The sequence below is a fragment of the Heptranchias perlo genome, chromosome 19 (genome assembly GCF_035084215.1).
Source record: "Heptranchias perlo isolate sHepPer1 chromosome 19, sHepPer1.hap1, whole genome shotgun sequence".
Taxonomy (NCBI): Eukaryota; Metazoa; Chordata; class Chondrichthyes; order Hexanchiformes; family Hexanchidae; genus Heptranchias; species Heptranchias perlo.
The window spans coordinates 39,655,484-39,674,299 of NC_090343.1; the positions used below are offsets into that span (position 1 = coordinate 39,655,484).

General features: G+C 45.0%; 1 long non-coding RNA gene across 1 annotated transcript in view; it reads left to right on the forward strand.

Annotated features, from left to right (window-relative positions):
• The window catches only part of LOC137335319 (uncharacterized), a 55,976-nt gene that overhangs the window by 25,337 nt on the left and 11,823 nt on the right, over nucleotides 1–18,816 (forward strand). Inside the window, exon 2 of the long non-coding RNA XR_010966393.1 lies at nucleotides 955–1,412. This is a non-coding gene — a long non-coding RNA (uncharacterized lncRNA). The remainder of the gene's footprint in view (nucleotides 1–954; nucleotides 1,413–18,816) is intronic.

Sequence of the window (18,816 nt, forward strand, 5' to 3'; positions counted from 1 at the left end):
AGTAATTTACTGGAACGGATCGCCCACCTATTATAGAACCAGTCTGATTTTCATTCCATTTAAATCAATGGAATTAAAATCGGGTAGGTTCTGTAACGGGCGGCAATCCGCTCTGCCAGATTACTGCCCAGGTGCTGAAGGTGAAAGTCTACCTCACTGTTTTTAACCAAGCCTGAAGATGATTACTTTGCTGCAGGTGAAAGTGCATTGAAAGCGTCAATTAATAAGTAATACTTCCAAGTCTTAGGACACAGATGAAAAATGGACTTCTGTTTTAGAAACTAGATATTTGGTGTCCAGTTCACATTTACAAAATTACTAGTGGATCTTTTGAGGCATTGCCCATAGAAAGTCAAGACAAAGTAAATTTCCCTTAGTGCATTAGTGATGCTGTAGGTATCGATATGGGGACCTGCAACTTCTGAAGCTTCATCTAGTGGTAGAAGTGTACAGCTGCAAGCGCGGCTTTAGCTTTACAACAGGAAAGTCCTATCTAGATATCACCTAGAGGCAAGACAGAATGATGATGCCCAAATAAGAAATGCATGACATACCTGGCAAATTTAATATGTTATAGATTTAAATTGGACAAAACACTCAAAAAGCAGCAGTCTGAAGCCAGGTGGATGGTAACCCCACAGCACATATAAATAAATGAATTCTCAGGATGTGGGCATCGCTGGCTAGGCTGGCATTTATTGCTCATGTCTGAGAAGACGATGCTACAACTGAGTGGCTTCCTAGGCCACTTCAGGGGAAAGTTAAGAGTCAATCACATTGGTATAGGACTGGAGTCACGTATCGGCCAGACCGGGTAAGAACGGCAGGTTTTCTTCCCTAAAGGCCTTTAGTGAACCAGTTGGGTTTTTACGACAATCCAACATCTTCATGGTGACTTTTTACTGAAGCCAGGAGTTCAAAGAGGTAATTTTTCTTTTTTTTTGTGAAACACAGACCGAATGCTTAGAGACATGGGGATCTGCATTTCCTGCAGTGTCATCTGAAAAACAAACCAGCTCGCAGTTTGAGAACTGTGGCATCACTTTCATTGCAACCAGGCAGTAAAATGGAAAAGATTTACAGAAATTAAAAAGAAAGATCCATTGTTTAACTTTTCTAAAAACTCTGCTGGCGTTCAGCCTGCACCAGGGGGTGGCATTTCTCATTCTCGTGTTAAAAGCTGACCTTCAAACAACAAAACTCGATTTGCACTGTTTACCATCAGAACATTGGATTTAAAATTCCAAAGAAAACGTAAGTGAGGAAGCCAGCGATTTTGGGGCAGATTTCCAAATCAGGATTAGCTCTTTCAAATCCTATCATGGGACACTGGAGCCTAACTGGTGAGGTGCGTTATCCCCAGCGCAAGACAAAGCTGAAAATGGCACCATCTATATTACGGAGTGACTCAGGTACGTAAGTGTAGTAGTTACTGTCGTGGACCAGCAACCCAGAGGTTGAGTTCAAATCCCACCATGGGTAAGCTGCAAATTTAAATTTGATAAATCTGGCAAATTATGGGTTAGTGCCAGAAAACTGGCCATGAAAGCTGACAGATTGCTTCACTAATGTCTTTCAGGAAAAGGAACACCCCTACTCAGTTTGGTCTGCACTTGACTCCAGTCCCACACTATGTGGTCGACTCTTAATGCCCTTTGAAGTGGCCTAGAAAGCCACTCAGCTGTAACACATTTGATTCAAGAAGAAGGTTCACAACCACCTTCTCCGGACAACTAGGGGTGGCCAATAAGATGGCCCTGCCTGTATTGCCCACATCCTGAGAACAAATATATTTTTAAAAATGGAACCTCAGGATCCACATATTAAGTTTAAATCTACATTGGCATCAATTAGCAGCTACTTCAAGCAGCAACTGCTAAAAGATCTTTGTGTTCCGATTTAGGATTTATCATCAGTCGCTATTACAAGTGTGTATATATGTTGAAAGTCAATGGATAACATTTGATATCTGCCATCATTGGATAGGGTGGCAGGCCAGGCAGCGTCCATGTCGGTACACAGCAATTTGCAACCAGCTAATAATTGTTGTGGGGGGGGGGGGGGGGGAAGGACACACGAAAGGATGGCTCGCTTGAAGGGATATGGAAGAAGATACAACAGACTAGGCATGTTATGATCATCTATATGTTCATACTTAGTTTTGTATGGCATTGTTACAAATCTGGTGCTTAGAGAGTTAAAATGACCAATCTGTATATATAAGAATACAAGAAAAATATTGTACTTGTGTATTTAAGTGATTTTAATAATTGCACGACTAATTTTAGTAATCTAGCGACATAAGTGTAAAACCTCCTAAAGCATTCCTTAAAGTGATGGAGCAGATACTGGTTTAAAATATTTTTTTCAGTGATGTCATGTCTAGACAATGATGAATTACAGCTATTAATGTGTCATTTTCTCAAATGTTATTTTTGATCAAACAAACTTAGTCTGGGGTTATTTGTACTAGGCTGTTTAGTTACCGCAGTAAAAATTCCGAAAATGTGTTTGTATTTTAACATTATCATTGATTTTGGGTGAAGTAAAATTGGGATTAATTACATAAGTCATGGTTAACGTCTTCCAGCTAATTTAGCGCTGTTAAATTATTGCACAAACATTTTCGGTAGAGTATTGTAATTTGCAGGAAAATTCTGTCATGAGGGTTCCCTTGTCGGCTCAGTGAGCAGCTGAGTCACACTGTCCAGGAAGGCCCAGATTTGATCCCTGGTCTGTGCTGAGTTAACTGATCCCAGCCAGAGTGAGCAGAGGGGAGCTACAATTGGCCTTAGTGTCCCTGGGATAGGATGGGAAAAATCGGGCAAGGCCTTCGCTCTTGATGACTTTTCATTGACCCCTACTGGTAGTGTGCTTGTGTAAGCCTTGACTGTGATGCCAATAGCAGTCAAATAGACTGCTGATCCTGCATTTCAAGGCTCACACATAATATCCACTTTGGTGAAGTAGCAGAGGTCAACAGAGTGGTACTTATAGAACTATAAAATGGGATAGATTCAGAACAGATCTAGCAGCTCAAAACTGGGCATCCATGAGGCACTGTGGGCCATCAGCAGCAGCAGAATTGTATTCCAGCACAATCTGTAACCTCATGGCCTGGCATATTCCTCACTCTACCATTACCAACAAGCCAGGGATCAACCCTGGTTCAATGAGGAATGTAGAAGAGCTTGCCAGGAGCAGCACCAGGCGTACCTAAAAATGAGGTGCCAACCTGGTGAAGCTACAACTCAGGACTACATGCGTGCTAAACAGCGGAAACAGCATGCTATAGACAGAGCTAAGCGATTCCACAACCAATGGATCAGATCAAAGCTCTGCAGTCCTGCCACATCCAGTCGTGAATGGTGGTGGACAATTAAACAACTAACGGGAGGAGGAGGCTCTGCAAACATCCCCATCCTCAATGATGGCGGAGTCCAGCACGTGAGTGCAAAAGACAAGGCTGAAGCGTTTGCAACCATCTTCAGCCAAAAGTGCCGAGTGGATGATCCATCTCGGCCTCCTCGCGACATCCCCATCATCACAGAAGCCAGTCTTCAGCCAATTCGATTCACTCCACGTGATATCAAGAAACGGCTGAGTGCACTGGATACAGCAAAGGCTATGGGCCCTGACAACATCCCAGCTGTAGTGCTGAAGACTTGTGCTCCAGAACTAGCTGCGCCTCTAGCCAAGCTGTTCCAGTACAGCTACAACACTGGCATCTACCCGACAATGTGGAAAATTGCCCAGGTATGTCCTGTCCACAAAAAGCAGGACAAATCCAATCCGGCCAATTACCGCCCCATCAGTCTACTCTCAATCATCAGCAAAGTGATGGAAGGTGTCGTCGACCAATAACCTGCTCACCGATGCTCAGTTTGGGTTCCGCCAGGACCACTCGGCTCCAGACCTCATTACAGCCTTGGTCCAAACATGGACAAAAGAGCTGAATTCCAGAGGTGAGGTGAGAGTGACTGCCCTTGACATCAAGGCAGCATTTGACCGAGTGTGGCACCAAGGAGCCCTAGTAAAATTGAAGTCAGTGGGAATCAGGGGGAAAACTCTCCAGTGGCTGGAGTCATACCTAGCACAAAGGAAGATGGTAGTGGTTGTTGGAGGCCAATCATCTCAGCCCCAGGACATTGCTGCAGGAGTTCCTCAAGGCAGTGTCCTAGGCCCAACCATCTTCAGCTGCTTCATCAATGACCTTCCCTCCATCATAAGGTCAGAAATGGGGATGTTCGCTGATGATTGCACAGTGTTCAGTTCCATTCGAAACCCCTCAAATAATGAAGCAGTCCGAGCCCGCATGCAGCAAGACCTGGACAACATTCAGGCTTGGGCTCATAAGTGGCAAGTAACATTCGCGCCAGATAAGTGCCAGGCAATGACCATCTCCAACAAGAGAGAATCTAACCACCTCCCCTTGACATTCAACGGCATTTCGGTCGCCGAATCCCCCACCATGAACATCCTGGGGGGTCACCATTGACCAGAAACTTAACTGGACCAGCCATATAAATACTGTGGCTATGAGAGCAGGTCAGAGGCTAGGTATTCTGTGATGAGTGACTCACCTCCTGACTCCCCAAAGCCTTTCCACCATCTACAAGGCACAAGTCAGGAGTGTGATGGAATACTGTCCACTTGCTTGAATGAGTGCAGCTCCAACAACACTCAAGAAGCTCGACACCATCCAAGATAAAGCAGCCCACTTGATTGGCACCCCATCCACCACCGTAAACATTCACTCCCTTCACCACCGGCGCACAGTGGCTGCAGTGTGTACCATCCACAGACTGCAGCAACTCGCCAAGGCTTCTTCGACAGCACCTCCCAAACCCGCGACCTCTACCACCTAGAAGGACAAGAGCAGCAGGCACATGGGAACAACACCATCTACACGTTCCCCTCCAAGTCACACACCATCCCGACTTGGAAATATATCGCCGTTCCTTCATCGTCGCTGGGTCAAAATCCTGGAACTCCCTTCCTAACAGCACTGTGGGAGAACCGTCACCACACGGACTGCAGCGGTTCAAGAAGGGGGCTCACCACCACCTTCTCAAGGGCAATTAGGGATGGGCAATAAATGCCGGCCTCGCCAGCGACGCCCACATCCCATGAACGAATCAAAAAAAATACCCCTGCAAGGAGTCAATGCCTTTAAGAGGAGAGGAGGAGAAGGTAGAAATTGGTGGGGAAAGGAAATCTGTAATGAGGTAAATAAATCAAATCCCTCACCATTTTTATTAAATCACTAAGTTGTGTGGATAGGAAGATGAAGTTACAAAGGGACATAGACAACTAGGTGAGTGGGCATAACTACGGCAGATAGAGGTCAATGTGGGGAGGAGTGAGTACTCATTTAACAAGTCTGCCACTTTCTTACTGTTCATTATAGTCTTGCCTGCATTTGTCTTTAATGGGCCCACATTGCCCTTTACCACTCTCTTTCTCTTAAAACATTTATAAAAACTTTTGCTGTTTGCTTTGCTATCCCTTCCAAGTTCTTTTTTCATATTCCCCTTTTGCACCTCATTATTTTCTTTGTATCCCTTTGTTGCTTTTTAGAGCTCTCCCAATCTGCTGGATTCACACGTTTCCTTGCATTTGTCTAAGCCATTTTTAGTCTAATACTGTTTCTTATCTCATTTGTTGACCATGGTTGCATATGGACCATGGTACCTTTGCCTTTTAGTGGTATGTACTGGTTTTACTGTATGTACTGTGCAAAATAATTCGTTGAATACTCCCCATTGTTCGTAGGTTTACCCATTAACAGTTCAGCCCAGTTTACTGTGATCAATTTATTTCCCGTCGCTTTGAAGTTTCCCTTACTTAAATTTAAATGCTTGGTTTGTGACTCTCCCTTCTCCCTCTCAAACAAGTATCAAATTCAATGATATTATGATCACGATTTGTAAGATGCTCCCTTATCGTTAGGTATGGCACTATTATCATTGCAAAGAGCCAAAACTCAGTAAATTACATTAGTTTAATCCAATCCCAGGCTAGGTTCCTGGTCTTTTCCGAGTTAGCCCGGAAGTTGTGGGGGAGTGCTCTGCTACGATGACCTTAATGGTCCCAGGCTAAGAAGGAGGAAAAATCAGCCAGGATTCTTGCTTCCGATTGCTGTTGAATGACCTCTGCAAGAAAGTGCAGATATGGTCATTAGGTGAGAACAAGTAGGGGGTTAGCCACGATGCCTTCCATAGTGGACTAGCCGCTTGACACAGAAACCATGCTCACACATAAAGAACGACCACCTTGTTATGATTTCAGAACCTGTGGAATTGTGTCTCACCATGAGAGCCCTCCTTCAGGAGAGAAGGGGAGACAATTGCAGGATGCAGCACCCATCAATGCAAAAGACTGACTTTAGAGTTTAGAATATTCTCCAATTGTCCCAATTTTAATGATTAACTCAACAGAGAGAAATGTTATTGAGACAGAAGCACATTCCTAAATGTAATCTCTTCTCTGTAAAATATTTTTTTTGTTTAGATTGAAGTACTGAACAAATAATTAAATGTCATTTATGAACTGGGTCAAGTTTAGAAAAACCTTCATTCAAACGTAACAGTTCTTGTTAAGACAGTCGTTGATCAGAATTCCCTTGTAGTCATTGGGGTAGATTTACGTTGGGCACGGTTCACAGGGCCAGACTTGGCGTTGAGGAGGCACTGCGTGACCAAACCACGAGGCCTGAGGATCACCAGGAATTGGTCTACACATTCGGGGCAAGCTTCTGGCACCAGTCGCGCCTGCACAGGCAGCACGCTGGGTCAGGCGGGGAAGGCAGTGGTGGACGCATTTAATCCTTTGGGATTGAGTGGAGCAATTATTCAATCCCGGGGGTTATATTAGTTTCCTTCCCTCCTCTCCTCAAGGCACCAACTCCTATTGGGTGCGGTTCCATGATTAGGTACCTCGAATGCACACTTCACTGCAGGGATTTGCTGTGAAATGCATCCACCCTCCAGCCTCATTACAGCCAGTGTGTGTTTCTGTGTATATGTACACATATTCACCTGAGGAAGGAGGAAGCCTCCGAAAGCTTGTGGAATTTAAAATAAATTTGTTGGACTATAACTTGGTGTTGTAAAATTGTTTACAATTGTCAACCCCAGTCCATCACCGGCATCTCCACATCATATGTACACATACACACAGAATACACATCATCAAGGTCCCTGAGGGGAAACACACCTTGTTCCTCTCCACAGCAGTATGACTGAAATGGCCAACTCAGCAACATGTAGAATTGAGCATGTGTTCTATATTTTTGGCGCTCCAGTGTGCTGAAAACCAAAACACTGACCTGAAGGATCATTCTACTTTTGAAACAATCAAAAAAATATTTGCAGTAATACCCACATCTTTTGACTTTATTAAATAGTCCAAGTTTGTTACTGCAGATCATGTCACACAGATGCTGTTGCTATAGTAGCAATGCAAACTATTCTAACCTATGCCCATGCTGCTCCCCTCATTTTGTCTTTCTTATTTATTTTAATACAGCGCCTCTTAATGTTTAAACATTTACAAATCACTGGTTAGGCATCAGCTGGAGTATTGTGTACAATTCCAGGCACCACACTTTAGGGGGGATGTCAAGACCTTGGAGAGGGTACAGAGGAGGTTTACCAGGATGATACCAGGGTTGAGGGACTTCAATTATGTGGAGAGATTGGAGAAGCTGGGATTGTTCTCCTTACAGCAGAGAAGGTTAAGGGGAGACTTAATAGAGGTATTCAAAATGATGAGGGGTTTTGCTAGAGCAAGTTGGGAGAAACTGTTTCCTCTGGCAAGTGGGTCGGTAACCAAAGGTCACAGATTTAAAATAATTAGCAAAAGAACTAGAGGGGAAATGAGGAGAATTTTTTTCACACAGAGGGTCGTTAAGATCTGGAATGCACTACCTGAAAGAGTGGTGGAAGTATATTCCATAGGAACTTTCAAAAGACAATCAGACATGTTCTTGAAGAGGACTAATTTGCAAGGTTATAGGGAAAAAACTGGGGTGTGGGATTAAATTGGATAGCTCTTTCAAAGAGCTGGCACAGGCATGATGGACCGAATGGCTTTCTTTTGTGCTGTAAGATTCTATGATTCTAACAACTCGGGAACAAGCTGCTATTAGTTTAAAAGAAAAATGACCATATGCAATCTAGGGGTGACTTACCGTCCAGATTTTGTGTGTCTCCTTTTGAATAAAGCCCCTGGCCTTGCTCATCAGTTCCATGAAAGTCATTTCTTGTAGCGGGAGGGTGGGGAGGGGGAACTAATTTGTGACCAAAAAGTGTGTTCATCTTGAATGCTATAAAAGATTGAAAGTTATCATGGAATTTCTTAATATTTAAGAGTTAAACTGATAATAGAAAAAATACAGAGCTGATAATGTGCCGTCTCCATGTGGTGACTGGTGCTGGGACAGACCACAGTGGGTTAATAAGGTAATGGGACTTGAGGGCCACTGTGTTGGTGCTAACATAGCATAAATGAGATATCTGCTTCAATTCGTCAAACCTCAACAAACGTCTTATAAAAATGCATTGACCTGTGAAAATGGGGTATTTGAACAGATTAATGAAATCCCACAGTCGATATATGCAAACAAGGTCGGAAAAGAAGAGCAAACGTGGCTTTAACCATGCGCCATTCCCAGGGTCCAAGTCTGTGGGTTTTGCTCCTTTTTTTGTCAAAGCCAGAGAAAGCTAAACCGCAGTCCTTTTTTCTCCGGCTCTAATCACTTTAATAAAAAGCCTGTATGCTCTTTTATCAGACTGATATCTTATGAATTCAATACTACGCAACAGCTTTGTTTCGAGCCTGTCTCATATGCACATTAAAACACAGCCTCTCTTTATCCTGCCCATCAGTGTTGACATTTCTGCTACAGTTTCCATGGACAAGGTCAAAGTTCGTAAAAACACTGAGGAAATGCCAAAAAGGAGACATAAAGACTCTTTTTTTTGTCGATAAATCTGTGTAAAGGTTATTTATTGCAGAGTAAATGTTGTTTAGACTTTAGTTTCTGGCATGGGGAGGATTAAAAATGAAAGAAGCTAGTTTAAGCTCATTTTTGAAAGTCTTTGCATGGGAACGCTACCCAGCCCATCTGCACATTAGTAATGCCCTTGTCTGTCATGTTTTTTTCTCACCAGTACATGCTAATACATTGTCACACAATCTGTACACAGTCACAGCAAGCATGAGTGATTACTGGAGAATTTGATGGTTTATAAAGGATGTTTACTGCATTAATGCTTGCTGCTTAATGAGGCTACATCCATTTTTAACCCTGCAACTAGCCTTTTCAGCTCTGCAAATCGGAAGGATGAAATTGCACTCTTTGGTAGGTTTCCATTCCTGAATACTATATGGGTGAATTGTTGTAAGGTAGATATCTCCCCCCCCATCCCCACCCCCCAGTTTCACCTCTCTTTTCCTCAACAGGTTGATTCTTGTTGGGATATGGTTTTACAGGCACCAACTCACCAGTTAATCGCAGGAGTAACCATTCTTCAAGCGTGTGAACTTAGACTGAGTGTTGGCAGGTTACTCCACCATGGACAGCACCACAGCCAAACCCGACTTCAATCTCATCTGACATCCTCAATCGTCAGCAAGAGTCATTAGGAAAAGAAGAATTTTCATTTAGAATTTGCATCCTCGGGATGTCCTAAAGCGCTTCACAGCCAATTCATTAGTTTTTGAAGTGCAGCCACTGTTGCTAAATGGTTACAAGCAAGGCCCCACTAGTAATAAATGAGATGAATGATTGTTATCAAAAAATCAGATTAACAATCAATGAGGAAGTTAATATTGGCCAGGACATTAGAACACCCTGCTCTTCTATGAATAATGTCATGGCACCTTTTACATCACCTGAACAGGCAGATGGCCCTTTGGTTTAACATCGCATCTAAATGGAGGCATCTCCAAAAATCCAAGTCCCTCAGTACTCATCCTAGATTATGTTGTCAAATCCTGTAGTGGGTGCATGAACCCACAACTTTCTGACTCAGAGGTGAGAGTGCTACTAACTGACACAGGATAGAAATCAGGAATGGGGAACCTGGCTGATTTTTATTTCCCTCCTTAAACCAGACGCCGAGGCCAGGGATAGATCAAGACCATGAGGCGAAGACTAGGGATCTGATCCGGGACCTTCTGGACTGTATGGCTGGTACTACACCAGGGGGTGCCGTTAGCTATCAGTAGAGCTAGGGTAGTAGAGTTGAATCAATCCCATGTTGAACCAAACCAATTCTATGTAAAATACAGTGTGAACTCAAACAGTGGAGTTTTATGTACAATTCCTGGAAAGTATGCTGCAATGATAACCTATAGGGATATATGGAGTGTCAAATGGGATCATCCTCCTTGCAACTATCTCATATTGCAACGTCTCCACTTCAGCAGCCATTAAGCAGGATGACTGGTGCTCCTCTGTTATGTCACTTGCATCAGGAAATGCGTACAGCACAAAATTGGTGAAGATCCAGCAGAACGAATTTTCATCAAATTTCCTGTTTCATTATGCCCCATAAATTGGGATACAAGGGGTGCTATGGAGATGAAAATTTCTCCCCAGATTTATTCTATTGAAAGAAAGACTGCACCTGATTATTTTGGGTAAAACAAAGGCTGAGGAGATATCTGTGTGCTGAAGTGGCTTAAGGACTGGCCTTTCACCTCTCGGACTTGGGTTCAAATCCAGCCTAGTCCTCACCATCTGCTCGGTATAAGGGTCCTATGTGCAATTAATTTGGGGAGTCTCAATCCAGTTCACGTTCCTAGTGGGCAAGGGCCACAGCACAAAAGTTGGTAATCTCATTTAGACAGGCTACAAGATGGCTGGTGTAGGAAATGGAAATAAATGACACACTGGTATAGTAGGGGTGGTCTTCCAAATTTCGGGCTGAGACACGGGGGCTGATTTTGGGGTGACAGAGCGGGTGCGTTGGGGGCTGGGGGCTGGGGGCTCCGAAAATCGATGAATTCCTGAGCGGGTTCGGAGCCCGGCTCCAACCTGCTGACTTCTGTGTTCCCCAGTGACGTGTCCGGGTACGTGCGCACCTCCCGAATGCGGGAATCCCACCGGCAATTAAGGCCGGCAGGATGATAATTTGCATAGTTTCTCCGACAGTACTTTAACTACTTGATTGACCAGACATTTTAGCAGGGGTGTGATCTTGAAGGATCCTCAGCGTGTTTCCCGTGCTGTGGGAAACACTCCCTGTTGCAACAGACGTGTTTCAGCCAGCAGCCAGTGGGAGGTGCAAATGCTTATTTGACAGGTGGGGAGAAAACGTCATTTATCGCAGCAGGGCACTCTGACACTTCAGACAAAGTTTTGGCTGCAAGACCTTTGTGTTTCCACTCAAAATTCTCACTCTTCACCCAAAATTCTGCTGTGCAAACATATTTAACTACGTTGTGGACCCCCTCAAACTGACACCATCAGGATGAGGGGCGCCATGGCTGCATTCACCACTACATCTGAGGACGAGCAACATCACCAGCCTCACCTCCGCCACGTGGAGCTCCACAACACAGTGCTGCACCACAGGCACCTGCACAAGATCATGGAGGGCAACAACAGAGAGAGCGACGTTGCAGGAGGCACTACCCTTGCAACAGGGTCTACAGACTGAGGCTCAGCTTCCTGGACCTCTCTGTGGAGCAGTGCATATGGAGGCTCAGAGTCAGTCGCCAGGTAGTCGCAGACATCTGCAGCCTCCTTCATGCCGAGCTGCTCCCGGCTGGGCTGAGCAGCATCTTCTTACCTGTCGCTGACAAAGTCACCACTGCCCTCAACTTCTTCACCTCCGGATCATTCCAGGGTACCACCGGGGTGTCTCAGTCGTCTGCACACAAGTGCATAAGTCAGGTCACCGACAGCTTGTTTTGCAGGGCCTCGCACTATGTCAATGTCCCCATGGACGACCTCAGGCAGATGGAAAGGACAGTGGGATTCCACGCTGTAGCTGGCTTCCCATGGGAACAGGGTGTAATTGATTGCACCCATATAGCAATACGAGCACCTCCACACGAGCCAGGACTGTTCATCAACAGGAAAGGCTTTCATTCCATCAACACTCAGCTCATTTGTGACCACCACAAGAGATCCCTTCAGGTGAGCTCCAGATACCCTGGCAGCTGCCATGATTCCTTCACCCTCCGGGAGTCCAACATCCCGCTTCTCTTCCACGCACCAAGCACCCGTAAGGGTTGGCTCCTCGGGGACAAGGGGTACCCTCTGCACGCATGGCTCATGACACCACTGAGGAACCCCATCACCAAGCAACAGCGTCGATATAATGACAGCCACATCGTTACCAGGTCTACAATTGAGCATGCTATAGGGCTGCTCAAGATGCGCATCAGGTGCCTTGATCGTTCTGGGGGAGCGCTTCAATACGTACCAGACAGAGTGGGACGCATTACAGTCGTGTGTTGTGCCCTGCACAACAGAGAGGGGTGCCACTTGAAGAGGCCCCATCCACATCTGCCACCCATATTGAGGAGGAGGAGGAGGAGGAGGAGCCCGAGTAGGAGCAGGAGCAATCCATGGGCAGAACAGTGGCTCACCTGGCTGCTCGTGAGGCCAGGGAGTCACTGATATGTGAACGGTTCTCCTAATATCAGACAGTGCGAAGAGTCCAGTCATCACACCACCTGGATAGAACAGTGCCCACGCCAGCCCCCCCCCAATCCCTGCACAAAACAGTCCTGCAACTACACATACACCCACTGTAGAGTGACCCAATGGGTGGCATCAAGTGTGGGCGTTCATGGTGAACCTCATGAAAGGGCCTTTTTACAGAAACCAGTCAAGGACGGCCAAGACGTGGCAGTAGTGGTGACAGTAATAATATTTAATGAGAGTTTAACAAAAAGCAAATATAAATAAAAAACATGACGGACTGTCAAACACCCTTGTGCATCCCTTTCGTGCTTACAAAACCTTCGCCTTTCGCTTCTGACTACTTCTACGTGGTGTATCCCCTGTGGCTGCGGCAGAAGTAGTGGCAGGTTGCTCTTGTTCATACCCTGACCCATTAGATGCTTTGGGCCCAAGCCCTCTGGGTTTTGGTGCCCATGAGGGTCCCACCAAAGACTGCTCCACCTGCACCTGCACAGGGGCAGACTCAGCCACCTGGAGAGGGAAGCAGCATTGCGGGTACTAGTGGAGAAGGGGGCAAGGGGTGAGATGTGGGGGCGCTTTGAGTGGTGTCCCCACTTCCATGTCCCCTTTCGTCATCATCCCTCCCCTGGGCCAGGCCCACACCACTCTTACCATTCTGCTGGACGACAGTTTGGAGGACATGTGTGAAGTCTTGTAAGGCCAGTGCTAGTGTACCTGCCTGACTGTTTAAGGTGGCAGAACGTTGTTCACCCTGAGACCGAACGGCCATTGTCAGGGCCTGAATGGACTTATTTGTGAGCCATGCTTGAAGCCCCATGGAGGCTAGCCTTCCCTCCATTGCAGACATTCCCACACTTACCCGCGACACTATCTCAGAGATGCCCTCACGTCCCTGTGACAGTATCTCGAGATTCCCTCCCGTACCTGTGCCACCATTCCACTCATGCAGGAGTTGGACTCCCCCATCCTCTGAGCGATTGTGGAGAGTGCGCATGGTACTTGTTCCAGCACCTCGCAAATGTGCTGCTGCCCCTTGATCATTCTCCTTTTAAAGGATGGCCTCCAGGGTTCAGCATCTGTGTCCAGCTGAGCAGAGCCTGGAGAGGAGCGCTCCCAACGACACGGACTCTCCACAGCTGCCCCTGCCACCAGTGTCTGCTCGTGCTCATGTGCGTGTGGTAACTCACCATGTGCGACCCCAACTAAATGCAGACTGGGACCCACCAAGGTGTGTGTATCTGTGCTGGTGGATGGCTCGCTTAGATGTGACGGTGCACCCTCAGAGGCTGGCAGGTCCTCTGAGGAATCACCCTCTGCCATCACAGCGGTCGCTGAAGACCCTTTAAGAGAACGGAAGGCAATATTAAGCATGATCACAGATGTGTCATGTTGCGATGAGCATACTGAGGTGCTGAAGATGGCAAGGCATGTTAACATCAATTCATATTGTGTGTGACGAATGTTCAAGTTCTGTCACCAGACGTTTGTTGGGTGTCAGTCTCGGCGTCCCTAAAAGGCAGGCACTTGAGGGTGCGGCTCAGCTCCAGCGCCTCCTGCTCTGCATCTGTGAGGACGACGATTTGTTTCAGCCCCCCTCCGGTCCTTGCCCTCTCCTGTGCATTCTGGGCTCTCTTCTCCTATAAGGGGAGAAAGTACAGACGCGTGAGTGAGTGATGGTGACGGTGAAGGTGAAGGTGAAGTGGCCAACCGACGAATGCATTGGTTTGGATGCGGCTGACCGTGAAAGAGATGCATCAGAGGGTTAGTATGAGACAGAGCCATGACAAATGTATGAGGATTGGGTTGAGTGGTAGTGGTGGGGTGAGTAATGGGGAGGTGAGGAAGTGCAGATAAGTTGAGGATGAGCGTTCAGTGGGAGTGAGGAGTGATGTGATAGAGTCGTGTTGGCAGTGCAGAACGAGTTGGGGGGGGTGGGGGCGGTGATGTGGAAGACGGTATGTAGGAGAATGAGTACGTGTATTCACTTTGGCCGACCTAGTTAGGTCATTGAAGCGCTTCCTGCACTGGATCCAGGTGCGGGAGATGTTGCTGCTGCTGGTGACCTCCTCTGCCACCTCGAGCCAGGCGTTCTTGGTGGCAGAGGCAGGCCATTTCCTCCCATCCGCTGGGTAGAACACATCCCTGCTCCTCACCCCATCCAGAAGCACCTGGAGTGAGGCATCACTAAATCTAGGAGCAGAATTGCCCCTGGGCTGCTTCATTGTGCTGTGTGGGTGTTTGCTCCAGGAGCAGCCATTGGAGGACTGTCCCTTTAAACAGAGCTCCTCCAGCTGACAGCATGTGATGCGGGTGCACAGTCCACCCACTACGCAACTTTCGGACGGTAAACCCGGAAACCACGTTAATGGCTCCAATTGATCCCTAATCGCGTGGGGAATGGACAGATTTTATTGGGCAGGTTACCCACACGTCCAATCCCCCACCCCCCACTGCTACCATCCCACCTCCCCGTGAATATTGGGGCCATGTTGTTGGGGTAAGGAAGAGGGAGCTATATACAGCCTGAGAGTATTTGATGCTGACATTGGGTGCCTGAAATAGGAAAAATTCCATTCCTCAGCACCACTATCCCTCACCTTGAGGAGTACAAAAAGTTAATTAATAAAAAAAAGGCTCAAAATGTATAACTGAGTCTTGTAATTCAGTGCATCAGGAGTGAGATTTGAACATTTTACCTATTCCCTTAAACACAGTACACTGCAGCATCTGGAAGGTTGAATTTTGATAGGCTAAAAGGGCTCAAAATAAATAAACACCGAGGGATAGATGGTGATTATCCCAGCATACTAAGAAAGTCAAAGGAGCAGATATGTGGGCAGAATACCGGTAACATTGGAAACAGGATAACATGATGCCCATGATACTCTACAGGGCTATGGGGAAAGAGCTAATTGGGACTAATTGGATAGCTCTTTCAAAGAGCTGGCAGAGGCTGGATGGACCAAATGGCCTCCTTCTGTGCTGTGACATACTATGATATTCATAAAGGATGACAAAGCAGAAGGAGGCAACTACACTTACAGTTCAATGCAGAATTCATTTTGGAAGCAAAAATAGGGAATTAAATATTACTTAAATGGTAAGATTCTAAGTGGTGTAGAGCAGCAGAGGGTCCTTGCTTTGCAGATACTCAGATCTTTAAAGGTGGCAGCGCAAGTAGATAAGGCCAAGCAAGGCATATGGAGTACTTGTTTTTGTAACTAGGAGGCATTGAATTCAAAAGCAAGGAAGTAAGCTTGAAGTTGAACAAGAGCTTTGTTAAGCTGCAGCAGGTGCATTGTGCATAGTTTTGGACATCCCATTATAGGAAGGATATCAATGTAATGAAAAAGACACAGTGTAGATCAGTTGGATGTTACCAGCAATAAAGGCTACAGTTATGAAGAGAGGCTTGAAGAGTTAGGGCTTTGTTAATTAGAGTGGAGAAGGTTAAGGGGTGACCTGAAAGAGGTTTTCAAGGTTATGAAGGGTTATGATCCGTTGAATAGTGATTGTTTGTTTCCACTAATTGGTCAAATAGTAATGAGAAGTCACAAAAAAATTAAAGGGGAATTTAGAAAAAAAATATTTGCACAAAGGGTGGTTAGAATGTGGAATTCTCCGTCACAAACCATTGTTGAAGCAGAGGCCATAAATTCTTTTTAAAAAGGGAATTAGAAGCTTGAAAAAGAGCAATATTACAGAAAACGAACAAGCAGGAGAGGGGGATTAGAAAACTCGGCAAAATACGATTTAGGATTTGAGTGGTCGACGCTCAACATAGCCAACAACCAACAAAGTAAATAGAATGCTGAAATACATAGCCAAAACAGTTAAAGGGCAAGTCTTGGGAAGTCATATTCTGACTGTATAGTGCACTCGTCAAATCACACCTCGAGTACCATGTCCCGTTCTGGGCACCAAGACACAAGGGGGACAAATTTGCCTACATAACAATAGTCTCTGCACTTCAAGGTAAATGTTAATGTATGTAAAGCACTTTAAGATGTGATAAGGTATTATATAAATATCAGTCTGTCTTTCTGTAGATCTTCATTTTGGCAACAGGGTGGCTAATGTGTACAAGCAGGACAGTGATGGTGCAGGAGGCTTAGCTTGAGATTTTGCAATTGTTGTGATTGGTGGAGGCTGTTTGATTGTTTCCATTGGTGGAAGGTGTATCAGACACTTTCCAACCAGGGGTTGGAACCAAAGGTTGCAAAGTTCAAAGGCTCATTTGAGATTTGATTTGGGAGCAGATAGCGAGCACAGCACAGTAATCTCTGGAGATGGGTGAAAAATGTCAGAGGTCATGTTATTAAGGGTGAGTTACAAGCTGGTACAAGCATTTTGAGATGTTGTAAGTGAGGTAGTGCCAACAATTTACCATTTCAATTGCTGACAGCATTATGGAAACCAGCCAGCATCCAGACAGGTGGAGATATTCCACCTGGTCCCTTACACTGTTGATTTAATTCAATTGTATGTTGATTAAATAAGAACAATCTTGTTAAGTCTCTAAATTATCTTAGGAAATGAAATCCAACCACTCACTAATAGCACAAGAATAGCAGGTCCCCGAGGGCCTGTTGTAGAAGCCAATAAAACAGAACTTATTTGGGGGAACAGATCCTTAAATAATAATTTTTGTTATTCAAAAGGTATCTTGCTTGTAAAATTTATTGGGGCGCGGGACCTCAAACAACATACGTACTCCACTCAGTTCTCAGAACGACCTCAGCAAATGCTCCAAAAATATACATTTTAGTAATCTGTCACAGGGCTGATCTACATTTCTCTTACAGGCAGTTTCTCTATAAATAAAAGTTCTTTCCTTCCTTCTTAAAAACCTAAACTAACTTTGTTTAGATATATGATGTTAAGATTGTATCTGCACAGTTATCTATAATGTATTTTAGGTCTTGCTTCTAGTGCACTCTTCCTGTGAGTGTCACACTTAAGCCACCACACTTCAGATGTCACACTTTAACGTCTCCTTTGACTCACTATGAACAATGGCATAAAAGATCTGTTAGTAATCTATTAAAAGGATGCCATATACCCCACACTTCCTGTAAGACTGGGAGATAAATATACCAGATTATTAGGTCTTCAGAAAAGGCAGGGAAATTGGAAAAGGTGGAGGAGTAGCAATATTGATAAAGGACACTATTACAACATTAGAAAGAGGGTATATCAGTAAAGGTGAGGAGGCAGTAAAAATCCTCTGGGTAGAATTGAGGAATTATAAAGGATGCAAGACTTTGATGGGAGTTATCTACAAACCTCCTGATAGTAATGATAAAGTAGCGGGATGCATATATGCAGAGATCAGAGAAGCTTATTGCAAAAACAGAGTGGTAATAATTTTCACACAGATTGGAAGGAGCAGAACAGCTCGAGTTGCAAAGGCAGTGAATTTCTTGAGTGTATTCAAGACAGTTTTCTGGAACAATATATTTTTGAACCAACAAGAGAACAGACCATATTAGATTTAGTGATGAGTAATGAGCCTGAATTAGTCAATAATCTAGTGGTAAGGAACACTGAGCTAACAGTGACCATAATATGATTGAATTCGATATTAGGTTTGAGGGGGAGAAGGGTGAGTCATGAACTAAGGTTTTAAATTTAGGTAAGGTGGACTTTAGAGGGATGAGGCAGGAATTGACCACAGTAGACTGGGCAGAACTACTAATGGATGAAACTACAGAGGAACAGTGGGAGGCGTTTAAAAACGTATTTGGTAGAATACAAGACCTGTACATACCCCTAAAGGGCAAGAGCTCTACTTGTGTAATTAAACAACCTTGGTCAACAAAAGAAAGGGTTTATACAAATTCAAATAACTAGAGATCCAGAGGACTGGGAGAGATATAAAGAACAGTAAAGGAATACAAAGAAAGTAGTAAGAGCTGCAAAAAGGGAATACGAGAAAAGACTTGTGAGGGATATCAAGGACAACGCTAAAAGTTTTTACTGAGTGACTGAGCAATTGGACAAACATGACTGATCAGAGAGAGCCAGCATGGATTTGTAAAGGATAAGTCACGTCTAACAAATCTAGTTGAATTTTTTGAGGAGGTAACTAACGTGGTAGATAAGGGAGTGTCTATGGATGTTATTTATATGAACTTCCGGAAGGCATT